The sequence below is a fragment of the Sapajus apella genome, unplaced genomic scaffold, assembly GCF_009761245.1.
Source record: "Sapajus apella isolate SASKATOON/1434 unplaced genomic scaffold, GSC_monkey_1.0 scaffold13, whole genome shotgun sequence".
NCBI classification, from domain to species: Eukaryota; Metazoa; Chordata; class Mammalia; order Primates; family Cebidae; genus Sapajus; species Sapajus apella.
The window spans coordinates 1,177,387-1,199,336 of record NW_022436953.1 but is presented as its reverse complement, the minus strand read 5'-3'; the positions used below and the strand labels follow the sequence as shown (position 1 = coordinate 1,199,336).

Here is a 21,950-nt window from a genome sequence, read left to right as displayed (position 1 = left end):
CCACTAAGCTATAAGGTCCCAGTTAGCAAACCAGTGGTGTTTAGTGCACCTGCCCCAAGCCCCAAGCCCTGGGTCTTTTTCAATGCCTCATATAGTATGCACCATCCTCAGAGGCCTCCAGTAAACACTTGCAGGGCTGTAGGAGACAGAATGACAGGACACATACAGTCTCTTGTTTGAAGACAGTTTCTCAGCCTTTTAAAGCACACATCCTCTTTTAATAAATATACAGGCTTCCCATATACACCTCACCTAAAACTGTGCTATGCCTCACTTGAGAATTACTGCAATATCAGGCAAGATTTGTCAGTCCACTTTCTTTAATTGTTTACATTTAAAAAACAACATATTTTTCCAAATCTAAAATGAGATTATGATCCTGAATATGCTTTTCAAATTTCACACTTGCCCCAATCCCCAGAGACTGTGATTCATTCTCCCTCTCTCTCCCCACTTGACAATCACCACTCATGGACAATAATAGCACACAAGGGTTTACCACAAACAGTAGAAATGTTCCCTGTCAATACAGAATGTGTAGAACAGGCAACGTGGGGCATTTCAAGCACACTCAGGAGAGAATGGAATATGATCTAAGTGGAAAGATCATCAGAGAAAAGTCAAGATCGGGCTATTATTTCTTCTTCTGTAGCCCCCTATTTGCAAGGATAATGTCAATGAAGTTCTTAGAGCTTTACGGAAGACTAAAATGGCATGCTGGTAGGGGAATCCAAGCAAAGAGAAATACTATGCCTCTACCCTCCAAAAGCTCTTTTTGTTGTTTGGGGTACAGAGAAAGGAAAACAAGGGATGGCTCTGAGAATGACACCATGAGGTTTCCTTTGAGCACATTATTATTTTCAACAGGCAACTGGAGAGAAAGAGAACTTAAAGTTCAAGTGGGCTCTGGAGATGCCTGGCCCATGGCACCCTCCTCCTGTAGCGGTTAGAATGGCCCAGGAGTCAGACCGATACACGTTCTGGTCTGCTTCTGCCACTTACTCATTGATGATATTGGGCAAATTACACAACCTCTCTGGGCCTCTGTGTCCCTTGCTGTGAGAGGATGATCATACAACTTACTTCACTGAGTTATCACAAAGATTAAATGAGATAATACAGGGAAAAGGTTTGGTACTACATCTCAAAAACACTGAGTGGACACGGAGAGGACTTCTTTTTTTTTTTTTTTAAGACAGGGTTTCACCATGTTGGTCAGGCTGGTCTTGAACTCCCGACCTCAGGTGATCCGCCCACCTTGGCCTCCAAAGTGCTTGGATTACAGGCGTGAGCCACCACGCCCGGTCTATGGAGAGGACTTCTAAGTGTCAGTCTTATTGTGTTTATTTCTCTCCTTGTTTCCCAACAGGAATTCAGGCAGCTGGAAGGCCAGTCTGCAACCCTCTCATTCTCATTTCCTATTTATTGTCGCAAGTGATATAAACTCTCCAGTCAAGGACAAGAACAGCTGGGCAGGCCAGGGAAATGCACAGCTGCTGCACTTTAAAGAAAATAATGTTCCAAGGGGTCCGGGTTTGGAAGTGAGCAGGCAGGAGAAGACAAAAGCTGGCTTGGGGTGGGAGCAAGCAGGCAGCTCTGCTAGAGGCTCTGTGGAGGAAAAACGAACAGAAATAGCTGAAAGGGCTGGAGGGCGAGGAAGACACATGTGGAAGCCAGGCCTTCCTGGAGAAAGGAAGCTGCAGGTGGGCTGGAGGCAGCCTCGGGCATGGCTCATACAGAAACATGGGATGTCGGCTGCAGTGGAGAGCAGGCCATGTCCTCGGGGAGGGGCAGCTGGGGAGAAGGAACCAGGCTGCCGGGCAGTCCTGAATGGAGCAAGGTCAGCACCCAACAGGAAGGAAGTTGCAGGTTCTCCCCTGTTGACCTCGAGTCCTTGCCTCAACCCCCCTCTGCCTCCCACAGCTCTATGGGCCCCAGGATGCAGCCAATATTCAAGTCTCTGCCACCATCTACTGCCCCCATCTGGGTCCTCTTCCCAAGGCCAACAGCAAAACAGGATGCAGGTTTCAGCATTCCCCACTTTCCTGGTATCTTCGAAAAAGTGCTCCGAGATTCTCCCTCTGGGAAACAGGTCAAGGAGGCCAACACCATTCTCGGAGTGGCTCCTCCAGTTCCACACTAGGAAGTAAATGGGATGTGTCTGTCCCCACTCAACCACATCCTCTCTGGCCTCTTTGCTTGTCTAGGAAGGAGAACACAGTCACATCCCTCCTGCCTCGGGCCTGCCCCTGGTCTCCACATGCACAGCACCACCAAGGAATCTCAGGAGCCGGTGCAGGTGAAGGGATCCTAGACCTTTGGGCTCGAGGCCCGGGCAGGTGCTGTTCTCTACTCACCCCTGGGAACAGGGAACACAGTTGGCAGCAGGGTCACCAGCCCAAGATGCTCAGGAGATGGGCTGTGGTGGAGCCAGTGTTCAGTCATGTCCCAGGGCCAGAAAGGAAGTCTCCCTGATCCCGCAGAGGGCCAACGGCAGCACCATGTTGCAAGTGACCGCGGTCACAAGGCTGCTGCATCTGCACAAGACTTTCCAGTGCACAGAGCCCTGTGACATGCACAACTCGGCCCTTTCCCACACCTCTGCAAGGGGACTGGGCAGAGACTGTCCCCATGTTGAAGACGAGGGAGCTGAGGCAACTTGGCCAGTGTCACGGCTGCTGAGGGGCAGAGCTGGTGGGCCCAGGACCCATTCTCCAGCAGCTCCTCCTCTACCTGGGGACTGCCCTTCCTGCTGTAAATATCCCCAGATCTCCCCACCCTCAACCACAACCACCAGGTTCTCTAGTGGCGCCCCACTCCTCCGGCTGCCGATTGCTCCCCTTCCTCAAGTCCCGGTGGTGCCAGGCCCTCCCCAGTGCCCCTACCGCTGGGCCATCATTCTGCTTCAGCCAGACTGTTGCCAAAGTTTGGGACCTCCTTCTTCAAAGGGTCTTCCATACCCCTTGCACTTCCACTGCTAACCCTCCCCTGCTGTCTGGAGTGCCACCGGCCTCCCAGGTGGTCACCCTGTCTTCCATCCTGCCCTACCCTTTTCCCAGCATCCTCGGAGTCCAGCAATGCCCTCCCAGGTGCCCTGCCTCTCCCTGGTCACGGGTTCCCCGTGGCTCCTCACACTTCCAAGGCCCTAACCCACAGCTCAGCATCCAAGATGCCATTCAGGGCCCACCTCTTACTGCCCTCTCCTCCCTGTACCCTGGCTTTGGTGCATGTCGGTCCTGTCTCTCCCTATCCTTCAAGGCACTGCTCTTCAGTGTCCACAGCATCCCCTGACTATAGGAGATGTGAGGAGATGGGTTTCTAATGCCTGCCCTGCCCAAAGCCCTGAAAGGGGCAGCCTCCCAGTCAACGAGGTCCAGCTGCCCACCACTAGCTGCCCGTGACCCAGGGAAGCCATCCACGGTGACACTGGTGTGCTCAACCACAGAACATGCTGACATGTAAGAAGAGAAGGCTGAGTCTACTGAGAGGAAGTTCAGGAGCAGACACTCAGACAAAAGTAGAGAGGCCACACAGCTCCCCAAAGACAGGGCTGCCTCTACTCCTGAAGGCCTTCCAGCCCCAGCTACCAGGAGGCCAGGCTGCCTTGCCAAAACCCTTCCAACAAAGCCCCTTTCCCCTGAGCTAACATGGATGGGCTCCTGCTCCCGTGTGGAACACTGCCGAAACCACGCTCAGGGAGTCCCTGTCCCCTCTGGTCTGACACCCCCAACTGGAAGAGCTATGGATTCGGCCATTGGCAGGCTCTGCTGAGGGTCACTTCTTTCGTTGTCTCGTGGTGTGGCTTAGATATTCCACATACACCCAGTTTCCTCCCTGGGATCCGAGCTCCTCATCAAAGCCTCGAAGAGCACACCGCTTTGTCAAAGTTCCCCTCTGTGGCCTCTGATCTGCATGGTATCAGGAGTGGCTCCTGCCAGACCTGTTTCATCTTGTGTGTCCCCATCTCCTGGCTGGAGCTGGGTAGACTGAGGGTAGAGATGTGACCCAGGCTATGCCAACCAGACTCTTTCTCCCATGGGAATGGACTTTGGACAGGGACGTCTCAGTACAGCTGAGTGTGGCTGGAACTGCAGCAGGAACGCTGGGGACCATGTGGGTGAGGAGGGAGAAGCCAGCCTGCAGAGAAGAGAAGGAAACTCAAAGAGAAGCAGAGCTGAGAGAGAGGGAGAATCTAACAAGGTTTTTCTAATCCCTGCTTAAGGCCAGGCAGCAACCCTGCCCGTGGGGTCCTGAGTCCCCCCGAAGCCCTATCATAAATAGCCTTTTTTGCTTAAGCTGGATTCAGTCGGTTTCTGTTACTTGCAATCAAGGAGCTCTAACACAGCTGGGATCTCCCTTGCGCTTCTCTGCTTCTCCAGGAATACAAAGCTGGTGCTCTACAAATACTTGCTGAATGAAGAAAAACTGGCCCCACATTCTGGCTTTCCTATTTCTGCCAAAGGCACCATTGTGCACAAATACTCTCTCCATAAAACGTGAAACTCAGCCTCAGGCAACTTAAATTAAATGCTCTTTCCTTGCCTGAAATGCATTAAATCCTCGTTTTCATCTCTTCTTTGGGGCAAACCAGTGCTAAAAAGAAAGGCAGGCAGGAGCAGGCGGAAAAAGAAAACAGCCCTTCAACATGCAGGCCAGCAAGTCCACTGTATCTGCAAACTGTGCTACTCCCTGGCTGCCCCCACTCCAAAAGACTGCCCCAAGATCTGTCCCTATGCCACCCCCAGTCTACCCAAGATGACCATCAAAGTCTCCAAAGGCCACAGAGCTTGCAACCCTGCTTATGTGTTATTTATGCCACAGAAAGAAACCTCAGACGATCATCTTGCTCAGTGGTTTTCAAACTGCTTGCACTGCAGGACCCCAGGACATAAGTGGACCCCTTCAGGGGGCCTTCTCTCTGGCTTCAACCAGTGCGGTACCCAGTTGGTTGTATATATCAAGCTACCTTGTAAGCTTACCCCAGAACGGTTCAGGTAGCTTTGAAAAAACGGTACAGAATTCCCATCCCAGACCAACTCCTTCATCACTCAGGTAAGGAACCGGAGATTCATGGGATTGCACAGAGAGAGCAACGAAGATAAGATGACCTTGCCCCAGCTCCTTGGGGCTCCTGATCACACCCCCAATGGATGAGTGCTGAATCCGAGGTGACCCTGCCTGCATCAGCGGAAGGGCGATGCTAACCAGCCTGAACAACGTGGAGCTGTCCTGATGCTAGTCCTCCGCTATATATAGTTTCTCCCCTGAAATGACCTCACGCAGCAGCAAAGGTTTGTGGTGTAGCAAAACTGGCTGTGTCCCCAACAACTCTAGGGGAGGAGAACTGCTTAAGAAACTGGGTGGTAAATGGAAAAGCGAGGAATTTTGGGGATGGGGAGGGCTGAGGTGGCAGGTAGGGAACAAGCTTTTGAGACAACTCCGGGGAAATTCTTTCTCTGAGCCCCCTGGGCGGCAGTGGAGAACAGTAAACCTGAGACTCTCTTGCAGTACGTAATAAAAGAGTCCCAAGTCTGGGGTGGTAAAGCCACTGCTTTGTTCCAGGCTCCAATCCTGCCTGCTCAGAGATGTTGGGTGCCTCTTCTCAAACTGCTGCATTCATCTGCACCCCTTGTGCAAGAACCAACAGAGGCTGCCTTTGACATAAGCGTCCCCATACGCTATTCAATACCTTCCATAATCTTGATCTTGTGTGTGTGGGGGGGGGGGGGTTGAGATGGAGTTTCATTCTTGTTGCCCAGGCTGGAGTGCAATGGCACAATCCTGGCTCACCACAGCCTCCGCCTCCTGGGTTCAAGCAATTCTCCTGCCTCAGCCTCCCAAGTAGCTGGAATTATAGGCATGTACCACCATGTTCGGCTAATGTTCTTGTATTTATTAGAGACAGGGTTTCACCATGTTGGTCAGGCTGGTTTCGAACTCCTGATCTCAGGTGATCCACGTGCCTCAGCCTCCCAAAGTGCTGGGATTACAGGCGAGAGCTACCACGTCTGGCCAGATTGATCTTAATGCCTTAAAAAAGAAAAAGAGCCTGGGTGCAATGGCTCACACCTGTAATCCCAGCACTTTGGGAAGCCAAGGTGGGAGGACTGCTTGAGGCCAGGAGTTCGAGACCAACCTGGGCAACATGGCGAGACCCCACCTCTACAAAAAATACAGAAATTAGCTGGGTGTGGTAATGCACACCTGTAGTCTTAGCTACTCAGAGGCTGGGGTGGGAGGATCACTTGAGCTCAGGAGTTCAAGGCTGCAGTGAGCTATAATAGCTCCATTGACCTCCAGCCTGGGCAACAGAGTAAGACCCTATCTCTAAATAAAAAGAAACAGGAAGATAAACACCAAATGAGAATGGAGATGCTGTCTGGCTGGTGGGAGTACAAAGATTTTCTTCTTTGAGCTTTCTCTTATCGTTCACATGTTTTACATGAGCACACATTACTTTTACAATAAAGATTGTATTGCTTGCTTCTCTCTAACCTGCACCACTTCCTCAGATTGGTAACCCTTCTACAAACTATGCCCTCTCACTCCCAGTATCTGTCCATCCCAATCCCCCAAGGAGCAACTTGAGTCCCGCCACCCTCAGAAATCTTCCCTCCACAAATCGAGTTCACAGGGACCTCTCTCATCCCAACTCTTTCTAAAAAGGGTCTACACGTTGCCTTTGTCTCAACTTGTCTACACTGGATGACTTAGCACTTGTCTACATGCTGTCTTGTTTGAAATAGTGTTACACCTTTGTCTGCTTCCTCTCCCAAGCAGACCATGAGCCATCTGGATGATGAGGTATATATGTATAATATGTGCATACATATTTGCAGGAATGAGGCAGGGTGGAATTTTGGAAAGGGCACAGGAAAGGGAGTCAGATTTCCTGGAATGGATACCAGCACCACCTCTGTGCAGAGCAGACCACAGGCAGTGGCTTGACCCCTCTGAACCAGTCCCAAGTTCTTCCAGCTGAACTCCCCAGCAATACCAATTCCCTTCCCCTAAAAGGAAGGACTCTGTGCAAGCCTGCCAACCTTACGAATTTTGAAAAAGAGATCATTTAATCTCTAGAATTGAGGCCCCAGGTGCAGCCTAAAAATGGGGTCCCCATCCATCCCTACCCAAACTAGTACCAGAGGGTGGGCCAGACATATGAGGAACGGGGCCTTTGGGCGGAAGTCTCTCGTTGCACACTTGCGCTGGGCTGTGGACCCACCATAGGCAAATGCCCAAGGAATGGTACTCTCAACAGCAGCAGGCTGAGCACTTCTATCCAGGGCTGCAGAAAAAGTGTTTGGTGCTCAGTGATGGATCAGACATCTAGGCCCTGAACCTTCCATGGGACATGTGTCACAGCAGGACACAGCTAGGCTCGGCTGCAAACAGGAGGGGTCAGCTGCAGATTAAAGGACCCAATGTAGCTTTGCTTTTGCCTAGTGAACCTGAAGACTGGCCCATCTTGTCCCTAGGAAGCAAGCATAAATAACAGTGTATACAGCATGTGGGTTTCTAAGAAATGTCATTTGGGCCTTATAAAAAGTCATAGTAGCAATAAATTACTGACCAAATAAAGTCTCCTTCTCCTCAGTAGCCAGACCTGGGCCAGGTAACAGCAGCACGATCATACCGAGCCAGACCTAAATGAGCTCTTGGCTTTGTGGATCTGATATGAGTGTAGAGGGGAGAAGGGCAAAGAGAAAACAGAGGAGTCAGCCTAGGGTGGAAACACGCAGTGCAGAGCACTGCTGTCCCCCAAAGAACTGCCTCCCCAGCTCCCCTGGACCCTTGCCTCTGTGTGTTACGGATCTGCTGCCTGGGCCAGGACCAGGGGCGGGGGCAGGTGGAAATAGGTTTGGAAAAAATAAAAACCAACCACAGAAACTCCACTATTACTCAGTCTATCACTCTGAACTCCTTGAGGAGAAGAACTGACTCTGTGCTGTGTTCCCCTCCCCTAACATAGTGCCTGGGATAAGGCTGATGTAGCAAATATTAAGAGGCAGTTGCCCATAGTGGCTAGGGTGTAGGTCCCCAGGATACAACTGCCATGATTCAATCAACTGCCAGGATTCAAACTCTCCACTGTCATTAGCAAGTGTCTCAACACTCCCCCCACAGCCTCAGTTTCCTCATCTGTAAAATGGACATAAATTAGGCCTGCCATTACAAAGTGGATGTGAAAACTGTCAACAGTGATATCAAGAATCTAGTAGGCTGCCTACCACACACGGTAGGAGATGGATAAATGATACTGATTTCAGTGATGGCAATTCCTGGAGCTGCTGTGAAGGCTGGGGAAATGAAGTGCTCGTGCCATGTGACAGTCTATTTTAGGGGAACAGAGCACTTTCACTCAGTAAAAAAAATGCCATGTGCAGTATCCCATATACCAGAGGACAGTGTGGTCTGTCTCCCAGACACTGCGTGGGGGGTGGGAAGAAGTGGAAGGAGGAACAAATCCATGAAGGCTGTCACAGAGTGCACTTTCTGGCACATTCGGATGTATAGTACAAGAACTGGCAGAAGTAGACTACTTGCTAGTCATGAGTGGCAGTGACATCGGTAAACCAGCTATACCTGTTTAGGGCCCAGGGAGTCCTTTGTTGAAGTTGACAGTGAAGTAGGTACTGCATGGAAGGAACCCAGGACTGAGAATCCAAATACTTCATTCTCACTGTGTACCCCCAGCCCCCCAACACACAGTTAACATCACTGCACGTCGCCCCTAAAGGATAATCTCTATCTCAGTGGACTATCGGGAGGATTAGATGAGATGTGTGTAAGCACCTACTACAGTGCCTGCTGCACAGTCAGCCACAATCAGTAGCAGTATACAAGAAATCTAACAACAGTTTTGAATCTAGTTATGTGGGGGGTGGGGGGTACTCATCAAGTGTGAAAGAGGCTCTGATGTGGATGTTTATCAGCAGCTTCTTGGAAGTTCACAGAGGAGGTATCTGCAGCTGACCGTGTATATCAGAGAAATGCACAAAGCTCCAGGAAGGAAGCCCTGGGGATTCAGAGGTGCTCTGCCAAGCCGAAGAGGGGCAATAGCAAACAGAGGGCACTCACAGCCTTGAACTACTAGCAAGAAATGTTTCCATCTATGTGGAGATTGCTTAGAAAAGTAGCCTCTGGTTGTTGCTGAGATCAGCAGCAACAGTTATATGTAGGGTGTGTTGCAAGTGATGTTCTCATTTTTGTGAACGATTCACATTTTTAAAAAACAAAGCTGGATTCAAGGCTATCTCTATGATAACAACACTATCTTGCAACTTGCTTCCGATTTGCCTTCCTGAATGAGTGGGTGGAACAGTAGATAACCCAGGACAGATGTCAGGTTTTGCACATGAACTTTACTTGTCATATATCTCAACGTCAGGGGGAGTATAAGGCTGGGGGCAGCTGGCTTTAATATAGATAGAATCAAGCATGGTCAGAATAGTAAAAATAATAACACTTACTGAGTAGGTAATATGTCCCAGGCACCATTCTCAAGACCTGATGTGCAGTCACCATCTAATCCTTACGACAACCCTATTAAGTAGATACTGTTATCTCCATTTCACAGATGAGAAAACTGAGGCCTCAAAATTCAAAATAACTTGCCCAAGGTTACATAGCTAATGAGGTGGAGGAGCTGGGATAATAAAGTGCAGATTGGTACTAAATGAATAACACTTGTCATAATGACCTGTCACCAAAGGAAAACCACCTTATAGATGTTCTCTTTGACAGACCTCAGATTTTACAAATCAAAGGAAATTCATGGTAGGGGCAAGGTGGCTCAAACCTGTAATCCCAACACTTTGGGAAGCAGAGGTGGGTGGACCACTTGAGACCAGCCTGGCCAACATGATAAAACCCCATCTCTACTAAAAATACAAAAAAAAATGAGCTGGGCATGGTGGCACACACCTGTAATCCCAGCTACTCAGGGGCTGAGGCACGAGAGTCACTTGAACCCAGGAGTCAGAGGTTACAGTGATCTGAGATTGCACCACTGCACTAAAAAAAAACAAAAAGGAGAAAAAAGAAGGAAATTCATGACCAGCCCTTGTGATTGCACTCTGACTCCAGGGGATGAGCTAGAGGGTGACCACAGCAGAAGGTGACCAGAGAGGACTAAGGAGGCTACACTCTGCTCCTCCTCAAAGTTGGGGTGGAACCAGGGTTGGTACAACACAAGTTATCAGCAGAACAATGAACTTTGCGTTGATTGTTATCCCTAAAACCCACCCCATCATTTACTAAGCATCCACAGTGTTGTACGTGGGCACTGTGCTGATCACGTCACACACACAGTCACATTTGACTACTCTAAATGATGTATGCTTGCCCCATTTTACAGACGCAGAAACTAAGGCTCTGATCTGAGGTTTTCACAGCACAGTAAGAAAGCAGTGGAACCACTGCCCTATGGCTTCTGTCACTTATTCAGTTAATAACCTTGAGTATTTTAACATCCTCACCAAGTCTCAGTGTCCTCATCCATAAAATGGGAAAAATGAGTCCTGCCTTGCCTATCTAACAGGATGGCTGTGGGGATCAAATGATATATAATACTTGAGAAAGCATTTTGAAAACCACAAAATGCTGAGCAAAGCAGGAGATCGTTAATCTTATTAATTACAAAGAGTGACACCTGATTCTGCAAGCACTTTGCTAACATGACTCTCTATGCCTCTTTTCCCTTGGGAATTTGGGAATAATTCAAAGTCTGAAAAGCGAGGACACTCTTTTCTTCAAGTCCCTGGCATCTGGGTGTTGGAAAGCGGAGGTTTGCTCTGGGAGAAGGAGGAGGAAACAACAATATTTGCATTCTACTTGTGTTTCTCTTTAGGAACACAATCTTGGCTGGGATTCTATTGCCTCCAGCACACCCAGTCCTCAAACAACATTCAATGCATATTTACTGAGCACCTACTATGTGCCAAGCACTCTGATCCAAGATGATGGACTCACATGCCTTCCAGGTGTAGAGGTGGTGGTCTTGGGGTGGGGAAATTAAAGAAGGAAGGGACAGCAATGGGAAAGAAAGGCAGTGGCTACAGTCCTTAGAGTTTTGCAGACTTTACAGCTGACCTACCAGCTTCTTTCCATGGGGGTGGGGTGGGAGCTGGTCAGGGCTCACAGCACAATGGAATGAGCTGTGAGCACTGGAATGAATCAACATCCTCAGGCTGTTCTAGCTCTAACTCTTAGCATCCTGACCACTGGTAATCCATTCACTTTCCTGGGCATCAGCTTTAATATGCAAAATAGGTAGGAAGGTTCCCATAGGTAAAATAGGGAGAATCAAATGAGATGATGTTTGTGAAAGTGTCCAGCAAGGTGCCTGAAGGTGCTCAATAATAAACTCATTAAAAAACAAAACAAATCCAAAAAAGCGTTCTCTTCTTCCCATTCTCATGAGGATAAACTACACACTGGCCCAAAGCATGGGCTCTGAGATGAGACACCTGGGTTTCAGTCCTGGCTCTGCAGTTTACAAGCTGTGCAGCCTTAGGCTGCAGACATTACCTTTCTAGGCTCAGCTTCTTCATCTGTGAAAAGGTGATAATAGAATCTACCCACAGAGTGGTTGTGAGGATTAACCCAAATGCTGCACGTGATGCCCCTAGTACATGGCAAACACCCTGCAAAGGTGAGCTGCTGCTAATTACATCTCTCTGAGCCCTTAAAAACAACACAACTCCAAGTGCACAGGCTGACACCTAAGATTCAGGCTACTTGGTTGGTGACTGGCTACCTAGGCACCATTCATCCTTTGCTCCTGGTCCCAGCCTCCCAGAGGAAAAAGGTACAAATGAGGAGGAGTCATCCCTGTCCCCCCAGTCTCTCTCCCCATACTTGCAGAAGGTGTTCCAGCCCCTTTCCTGCCAGGTTCCTCTTTTTTTTAAATAATAATAATAATTAGGAGGCTGAGGCAGGAGAATTGCCTGAACCCAGGAGGTGGAGGTTGTGGTGAGCCGAGATCGCGCCATTGCACTCCAGCCTGGGTAACAAGAGCGAAACTCCGTCTCAAAAAAAAAAAAAAATTATTATTATTATTTTTTTTTTTTTTTGGAGTCTTGCTCTGTCACCCAGGCTGGAGTGCAATGGCACAGTCTTGACTCATGGCAACCTCTACCACCAGAGTTCAAGCAATTCTCCTGCCTCAGCCTCCTGAGTAGCTAGGACTACAGGCATGTGCCACCATACCCAGCTTTTCTTTTTTTGGATTTTTAGTAGAGACGGGGTTTCACTATGTTGGCCAGGCTAGTCTTGAACTTCTGACCTCGTGATCCGCCAGCCTTGGCCTCCCAAAGTGCTGGGATTACAGGCGTGAGCCACCACACCCAGGCAGGTTCCTCTAAGGGGCAGTTTGGAGGGGTTGAGGATGGTCAAAGGTATGGGTGCACACTGAGCTCAGTCTCCCTTCCTGTGGGCTCGGAAAGCAAGAAGAGATCTTGTCCCCAGAGATTAAGAGAGAAGCCTGAAGTAGCAGACACTTTCAGCAAGTTACCATATCACTGCACCAGACCCTGCATTCTCCTAGCTGAACAATACTCCATCTGTAAAAGAGAGCTGGAAAAAAAGTGGCACTCTAATCCAGAGTAAGATAATATTAACATTTCTGGGGGGCCAGATGAATTGTAACAACACAGAAATACTTTAAGGAAGCCACCTATCTATCCATTCCAACTATTGACCACATAGTGGGAAATCCAGAAGCGGCTGGGCATGGTGGCTCACTCCTGTAATCCCAGCACTTTTGCGGGCCAGGGCAGGTGGATCATTTGAGCTCAGGAGTATGAGATGAGACTGGACAACATGACAAAACCCCATCTCTACTAAAAATACGAAAATTAGCTGGGCATGGTGGCATGTGCCTGTAATCCCAGGTACTTGGGAGGCCGGGGCAGGAGAATCGCTTGAACCTGGGAGGCAGAGGTTGCAATGAGCCAAGATCGTGCTACTGCACTCCAGCCTGGACGACAGAGCAGTCTCAAAAAAAAAAAAAAAAAAATTGAATCCAGAAGTAAAGAGCAAGTCAAATGCTCAAATGCTGACTGAGAAGAAAAACTCCACAGTCTGCCCACTGGAGCTCATGTATATCACTCTCTGAAGGACCCCTCAGGCTTCCACTCCAAGCCTGTTTACTCTTTTTGTATGTATATATATATATATATATATATATATATTTTTTTTTTTTTTTTTTTAATAGAGACAAGGTCTCACTATGTTATCCAGGTTGGTCTTGAACTCCTGGCCTCAAGTGATCCTCCTGCCTTAGCCTCCCAAAGTGCTGGGAATACAGGTGTGGGCCACCATGCCCAGCCTCTATGCACAATTCTAACACACTCAGCTGTCTGTTTACCCAGAGATTTGGAGGGACTGCTGTTTAAGCACAGCATAAATGATCACTACATGATAAACCACTTCACACCTATTAGTATGGCTACTATAAAACCAAAGCAAAATAAGTGAATAAATAAATAATAACAAATTTTTAAAAAACCAAACCAACAAAAAACAGAAAATAACAAGTGTTGGTGAAGATGTAGAGAAATTGGAACCCTTGCACCCTGTTGGTAAGCATGTAAAATGGTACAGCTGCTGAGGAAAGTGGTAATTTTTTATTCAAAAAATTAAAAATAGAATTACCATTTGATCCAGAAATTCCACTTCTGGGTATACACACAAAATAACTGAAAGCAGAGACTCCGAGTGCATTCACCTTTTGCTCCCGATTTGTACACCCATGTTCATAGCAGCATTATTTACAATAGCCAAAAGGTGGAAGCAACTCAGGGGTCCATCAATGGATGAATGAATCAGCAAAATGTGGTATATACATACAAAGGAATATTACTCAGCCTTAAAAAGGAAGGACATTCTGACATGCTACACCATGGATGAACCTTGACAGCATTATGCTAAGTGAAACAAGCCAGGCACAGAAAGAGAAATATTACACGATTCGACTCATAGGAGGTACCCAGAGTAGTCAAACTCATAAGACAGGAAGCAGAATATCAGTTGTCAGTGGCTGGTGGGAGGAAGAAATGGGTAGTGCTTAATGGGTAAAGAGTTTCAGTTGGGGGAAATGAAAAAGTTCTGGAGATGGGTACTGGTGATGGCTATAAAACAACTTTAAAGAATGTACTCACACTACAAAACTATACACTAAAAAATTTGCTGCTACATTCAAGTAAATTTTATGTTATATCTATGTGACCACATTTTTTAAAAAGGTAAAGAAAAAAAAGAGAAGTGACTAATATCTCTCCCAGGCAGAAGACAGAGCAATGATTATAGGTGGAAACATGAATCCCCAAAGCACAACAGCTGGGAACCATGTAGTTTGGGGCCCACTGCCCTGGAGTCTCACAAGCCCTGTGGCCTCACACTATTATAAGTACAGTAACTGCCTGGGAGGACTGGCTTTTCCCACTCAGGGCCCTGAACAGGATTTAAGAGCTTCCTGCAGCGCCAGTGTTGCTACTTGCAACCTTGAGGCAGGGCACTCCGGAATGGGCTCTCCCCCAGCAATTTCCCTCTGTTCACCACTAGTTAGTTCCCTCCCCAACCCCAGCTCTCTTCTTTGGGAGATAATACTTTTGAGAGAAAGAACCTTTTGTGGTCCCACTTTCACCAAGCAGGTGCTCCGTACATACCAGTATGAACTCCACAACCCCTAGTCCCAAAGCGGAGGTTCTTTATGTGCTGTATATTAATATTTCGCTCAGAAGCATATCATTCGTTTCAGAAAGATTCCCATCCAAAAATAGTTTTTAAACATTTCTTTTATAGTTGTGCTCCTTAAAAAGAGTAAGCTTCAATCATCTAGTGGGAAAAATCACTGGCTATGGCTTTTGTGTGTAAAAATCCTGGTAGCTTGGAATAATAGAAACTTTGTAAGTTCACAAAGTCTCTTTTCATCCAGGATCTCACTTTAATCTTACAACCTCTCTGAGATATGAGCAGGGTGGCAGTCACCCCATTGTACAAATGGGGAAACTGAGGCTCAAAGAGATCAAGAGGCTTGTCCAAAGTCACACAAACAACTAGGAAGGAGCAGAGACCCCAGGCTTCATTTCCCACCAGTGCCAGATGAAACTCTGCGTTGGGAGCTCATATCTGAGCAGACTGTGCAGCCTGTAGGTAATTTTAAAACCACCATTAGCTTATTTTACCTCCATAACATCTCTCTGAAGTAAACTGGAAATATTATCTTTTCAACATGGAGGATCAACTGAGCAAGAAACAAATGACCTGCCCAAGATCACCACTCAAGCAAACGTATTCTTTTGAATACACTTGACCTCGACCACTTCCCTATATCTTGACCTCAGTACACTCACAACTTAAAGGAGCCCATGCAGTTTTTATGTAGGTTGCACCATGTTTCTGTGAACTAGGCAGGGGATAGATATATCTTTGTTCTCTTTCTAATGGCTGGGTAAGAAAAAAGAGGTTATAGAAATCTTTAGGTTCCTTTTCAGCTCTAAAATTCTATGATTCTAAAAATTCTCCAGCAAGTTGATGGGTAAGAGAGGCCTGGAATCCACATCATCTGACTTCCTGCCTTGTGGTCTATTAGGCCATCCCAGCCCTGCACCGTGAGTTAAGGACTACAAACGTCACATGTGCCTAGGAGAGGGGGACCACTCTGACATAGATGCACACATAAAATGGCAAGAAGGTGCTACTGCCTGGTTAGGACCCCTGTAGGGAGTTTCACTTTGCTCTCCTGCTTCAACCCTGGTATCTCCCACCAAGAGGCTCCCAAACCACAGGAGTCATATATATCTCAGGTATCTGAGAACTTACCCAAGCCTGGGGGCAAGAGAGAAGCCAGTCCCAGAGACAGAACACCATTCTCAGGTTGCAGTTTAAGTCCCTTCATTAAGATACCTGCCTTAACACCCAGCTAAGGTAGGAGATCAATCAGATGTGTTCATTTCTGCTCTTCTACAGACTTCACCAACTCTAGTATTATCCAACAAATATTTACTAGGCACTGCTCTTGGTATCAGAGAGTGAACAAATAAAAATCTCTGCCCACATGGAGCAAGGGGAGAAAGCCAATGGCAGATGATGACACAGGGGATGGAGCAAAATAAAGCAGGAAAAGGAGGTAGATAACGCTGACAGTAGGTGGTAGAGGGAAGGGAATCATTTTAAATGAAATTGCTTTGGAGGGTTTGACTCCTTAAATAGGAGACCGGGACAAGGAGAGAGAGGGACCCATTCAGATATCAGAGGGCTGAACAAGGTGATGAAGTGCTCTTAAAAGATGGCTTAAGAAAGATAAACAGGCGAAAATCATATCAAATCTTGTAGGCCAACACAAGGTCTCTTGAATGAGCTGGTGTGTCACAGGAAGGCTTGAGCAAAGGAGTAATGAAATCTGACTTACAGTTTAGAGCATCGCGCTGGCTGCTGGGATGGAAATGGTCTGTCGGGAGACAAGGGAGGAAGCAGGAAGGTCAGTTCAGAGGCCAGTGGTAGCTTAGACCATGGTGAAAGTGGTGAAGATGGTCAGAGTCAGGTTCGGGACATATTTAATAATCAATAAAGCCAACAGGATTTATTGATTAAATGGATGTGGGATGTGAGAGAAAGGGAGAAGTCAGGGACAACTAGAATTTTAGGGGCCTGGGCATCTGGAAGGATGAACTCATTACGAACTGGGATGGGAAAGACTTCAGGAGGTACAGGGATCGGAAGGGGTTCATTCTGTTTTGGACATGTTAAACTGAGAAGCCTTTTAGACAGCAGATGTGTTGAGTAGGCAGCAGAATATACAAGGCTGGAGTTGGAGAGAATGGGCTGAAATTATAAATGTGGGAGGAGTCGCCAGCACATATAATAATACATAATTCTATGTATGATCATGTGTAATTTGCAATGACAATGTATTTACTGTCTGCCCCCTACAAGACTGTAAGCTCTATGTGGCCAAGGACCATGTGTGTTCACAGCCAGCAAGGTGCTTGGCATTCAGTAAATATTTACTGAGCAAGTGGAGAAGTTGCCCAATTACTCCCTCAAGAATAGCCACACAGCCCACACAAGAAGCAGACTCTCTTGTAACCACAGTGCCAAGCCCAACCAGCCCCAAACAGGGCCCTGGGTCTGTCTACCCCGAGCTTGAGATTCCGGAACGTAAGTGGATACGCCTGGCACAGCAAAGTCAGATATTTGGGTTTCAGCCCTGCCACATTCTCAAAGGGTGGAGCTGGGCAAAAGACTTGCCTGTTCTACCACCTCTATTTCTCCCTGGAGTGGCTGGGTGAGAGGCTGCTTCACCCAGTTCATGGTCAGAGATATTTATCTACCTGATGCATATGTACGGGGCGGTGGTGAGAGCACCCCACCAAAGGAGTAAATCCCCAAGTATTCTCGGAAGCATACAAGGATCACTCAGTACCTGAAGGAGAGGAACACAGACCTGCTGGGGATGCGTTAAAAGTAACAATCCAAAAAAAATTTTTAAGGCTGGGTGCAGTGGCTCATGCCAGTAATCCCAGCACTTTGGGAGGCCAAGGTAAGATCACTTGAGGCCAGGAGTTTGAGACAAGCCTGGGCAACATAGCAAGACTCTATCTCTATAAAAAAACAAAAAGTTAGCTGGACATGGTGGTGCACACCTGCAGTCCTAGCTACTGGGGAGATGAGGGGAGAGGAACACTTGAGCCCAGGAGTTGGAGGCTGTAGTGAGCTATAATTGCACCACCATACTCCAGCCTGAGTGACAGAATGAGACCCTCTCTCTTAAAAAAAAAAAAAAAGAAAAGAAATTGAAAAGAGTGACAATCACAAAACTTGATGAGATGAGACAACTTCTACTTAATGCAAGAATCCCTGACCAGAGAGTACTGTGTCTCTGCTTTACCCATCCAGTGACTAAGAAGATGGAACTAAGGACAAAGGGAGACATTACAAGGCATAAAGATTTCACCTCGCCGGGCGCGGTGGCTCAAGCCTGTAATCCCAGCACTTTGGGAGGCCGAGGCGGGTGGATCACGAGGTCAAGAGATCGAGACCATCCTGGTCAACATGGTGAAACCCCGTCTCTACTAAAAATGCAAAAAATTAGCTGGGCATGGTGGCGCGTGCCTGTAATCCCAGCTACTCAGGAGGCTGAGGCAGGAGAATTGCCTGAACCCAGGAGGAGGAGGTTGCGGTGACCCGAGATCGCGCCATTGCACTCCAGCCTGGGTAACAAGAGCGAAACTCCGTCACAAAAAAAAAAAAAAAAAAAAGATTTCACCTCAGTAACTTTCCAGCTTTAAACAGTTGCCTTTGTGAAGATGATAAAACAGCTCTAATTATCTTGTATAACCCTCCCTCTTTCTGAAATATTTAAAGTGTGACCCAGAAAGTGACCCAATGACTTGCCCAGGGTCACTGAGCTATAGGCCCAGGACTAGAACTCAGGTCCTAGCTCCCTGTTGAGGCTTTCTGCCCATTACATTAGTGCCAAAGGAAAGGTAAGAGTTACAGTGGTGCTGGGGGAGTTTTAGGTATTAGTCTTACAACATAAAACTATACTCTTGTCAAAGGAAAAGCCACAGATGTTACAGGAATGCCAGGTGCACACTGTGAAGTTAAGAAGGATTCCTTCCCTTGTACCAAATTTGTCATCCTGCAGAGTTCCCCTCAGCTTTGGATTTTATGAATAAAGCTATTCATAGTAGGACCCACAGAATTAAAGCAATGATAAACTAGCAGGTAAAAACAAAATGCAGATACATGAAAAATACAGATGGTAGGATGAAATTAGCTTTCTAAAATCAACAAAGACTGGGTGCCACCTCTGTACAATTCATGGTGTTAAATGCTGAGTGTGTGCGCGCATGGCAATATGAGTGAGTGAGGGAGGCATATCCACAAGGATAAGACAGAACCCAGGTCTTCAAGGCTTGCAATGTAGTTGCTGATAAAAGACTAAACATCAAAGACATGTCTAATAATATGGAGTACATAATTGTTAAGTAAGGGGCATAGATAATGTGTCTGCGGGAGTTCCATGGGGTGTGGAGGTGAGGGGCACTTGAAGGGGGAAATGGCAGATGTGTCAGGCAGGGTGTTTTAAACAAGATAACGGCACTTAAAGTGAACCCAAAGGATGAAAGTCTGTTTTTTTTTTTTTTGAGATGGGGTTTCACCATGTTGGTCAGACTGGTCTCGAACTCCTGACCTCAGGTAATCCACCCACCTCGGCCTCCTGAAGTGTTGGGATTACAGGCGTGAGCCACTGAGCCTGGCCTGAAAGACTCTTGATAAGGAAATGGCACGCCCAAACACTGGTGGTCTTAATGTCAGAGAAGGGAAATAAATCATGACTTAAAAGGAAGGACTGGCCGGGCACGGTGGCTCAAGCCTGTAATCCCAGCACTTTGGGAGGCCGAGGCGGGTGGATCACGAGGTCAAGAGATCGAGACCATCCTGGTCAACACGGTGAAACCCCGTCTCTACTAAAAATACAAAAAATTAGCTGGGCATGGTGGCGCGTGCCTGTAATCCCAGCTACTCAGGAGGCTGAGGCAGGAGAATTGCCTGAACCCAGGAGGCGGAGGTTGCGGGGAGCCGAGATCGCGCCATTGCACTCCCGCCGGGGAAACAAGAGAGAAACCCCCCCCCAAAAAAAAAAAAAAAAAAAAAGGACTGGGCCAGACTCGAACAGCCTTGAAAGTTATAGTTCTTGTAGGAGTGGGAAAGTGCAGAAAGGTTTTTTTGTTTGTTTTGTTTTTCTGAGTTGGAGTCTCACTCTATTGCCCAGGCTGGAGTGCAGTGGTGCAATCTCGGCTCACTGCAACCTCTGCCTTCTAGGTTCAAGCAATTCTCCCTGCCTCAGCCTCCTGAGTAGCTGGGATTACAGGTGCCTGCCACCACGCCTGGCTAATTTTTGCATTTTTAATAGAGATAGGGTTTTGCCACGTTGGCCAGGCTGGTCTCGAACTCCTGATCTCAGGTGATTTGCTGCCTCAGCCTCCCAAAGTGCTGGGATTACAGGTGTGAGCCACCACCCCGGCCAAGTGCAGAAAGATTTTTGAACACAGAACTATAAAATCTGGAAGAAGTTAATTTAACAAATATCAAGCCGGGTGCGGTGGCTCAAGCCTGTAATCCCAGCACTTTGGGAGGCCGAGGCGGGTGGATCACGAGGTCAGGAGATCGAGACCATCCTGGTCAACATGGTGAAACCCCGTCTCTACTAAAAATACAAAAAATTAGCTGGGCATGGTGGCGCGCGCCTGTAATCCCAGCTACGCAGGAGGCTGAAGCAGGAGAATTGCCTGAACCCAGGAGGCGGAGGTTGCGGTGAGCCGAGATCGCGCCATTGCACTCCAGCCTGGGTAACAAGAGCAAAACTCCGTCTCAAAAAAAAAAAAAAAAGAAAAAAAAAAAAACAAAAAAAAAAACAAATATCTTCTGAGGGGACAACTGTGTGTAGAGCTGGATGATGACTGAAGATGAAGTTGCCTTTGGGGGCATCTCACTTCAGCCTGAAACAAGGGTTGACTTGAAGTGACAAGGATATGCAGTGGGGTGGCAAGGGGCAATCCCCATAATAGATTTTGTAGCATTATTTTGGGTTTACGAGACCTGTGGAAGGAAGAACCAGCAGACCCCAATGACTCACTGGCCTCAAGGCAGGGGACAAGGAAGCAGAGAAAGTCATCAGAGAGAGCTCTTCACAGTCTAAAGTTAGGCAGCTGGAAAACATAAGAGTAAAGAAGGAAAGCTGATGGACAGGGAGCCATGCAGAGCCTGGTTGTGGAGGTGTCGAATCTGGGAATATTTACATCACAGTGTCCAGTGGGCATCTAGAGATGGGGTTCTGGGGTTCAAGAGAGCACAGCTGAAGATTAAGCATACGAGTCTTCCCAATGAACAAAGAGTTGTGGGACTGAACAAGATTTCTCTGGGAGGGAGTGTAATGAGAGAAAAAACAGAATGTCATTAGAAGCATCAGTGTGCTCCCACCTAGAAGGTGATGGTGGAAAGGGTATTCGGAAAGGAAAACCAAGACAGTCTGATGCTAACAAAGGAAGGGGAAGAAAGTCACATAGGAGAGAGTTGTCAACAGCAAAATAATGCTACAAAATCTATTATGGGGACTGAACACATATTTGTTGAACAAATGAATGAATGAAAGCAAGCCAGCCCTTGGGTTTGAGAATCATCTCTCCTCAGTCAGAAGAATGGCCAGAGTTACCTTCAGACAAGAGATTTTTAGTAAGTTTTACTCCATCCCTCCCATAAAAACACATTTCTTCCTCCGCAAGTTATCCTGTCCACCACACAGACATCCTTCCCTGCTTCCCCTGGTTCCCCCATCTTCCTTCCCAGTTTCCGCAACCCAAGCAACACACCTTCGGTGTCTAGGGAGACAGGAAACTCCAACTAGTTTCCACTTCATTAACGACTCTGCCTGTGGCTCCGCTTACATAAGGGGATATGTGGCAACGAGGTGGGAGAGGAGGCTGAGTTCTAGCCCCAGCTCTGCTCCTAACTAGTTGTGTGACTTTGGACAAAGTGCTCAACCTCTCATGATCTGGGCTTTGACATAGAGAGGAGGAGATACGTCCATCTGGAAACCAGACAAGTTTCGAAGGCTCCTTTGAACTCTCAAGTCTACGATTTTATCATTCCCTGCAGGTCCTTGCAACACCCTCAAAGAAGGAAGTGAGGGTAAGACCCAGAAAAATGACCGCCAGACCTCTTCCCGGGGCGAAACGCCAGGGCAGTAGAGGTGTACCATGAAAGTGAGAAGGCGCTGCCCCGGCCTCGAGGATCACCAGCGAGCGATCCCACTCCCAAAGCTAGGAAGGATCCCAACAATCCCGAGGGCGACTCTCAGCCCGCACCCCACCTTTTCTGGATTCCCAGACGGCCGAGAGGCTCTAAAAACCCCTCAGGGAAAAAGAAAGATTTCTTTC

The 21,950-nt window shown here is 47.6% G+C and overlaps 1 protein-coding gene across 1 annotated transcript in view; it reads right to left on the bottom strand.

Annotated features, from left to right (window-relative positions):
- Window positions 1-21,950, bottom strand: part of UBTD1 (ubiquitin domain containing 1) — a 61,539-nt gene that overhangs the window by 38,593 nt on the left and 996 nt on the right. The gene's annotated exons all lie outside the window — the stretch shown is intronic.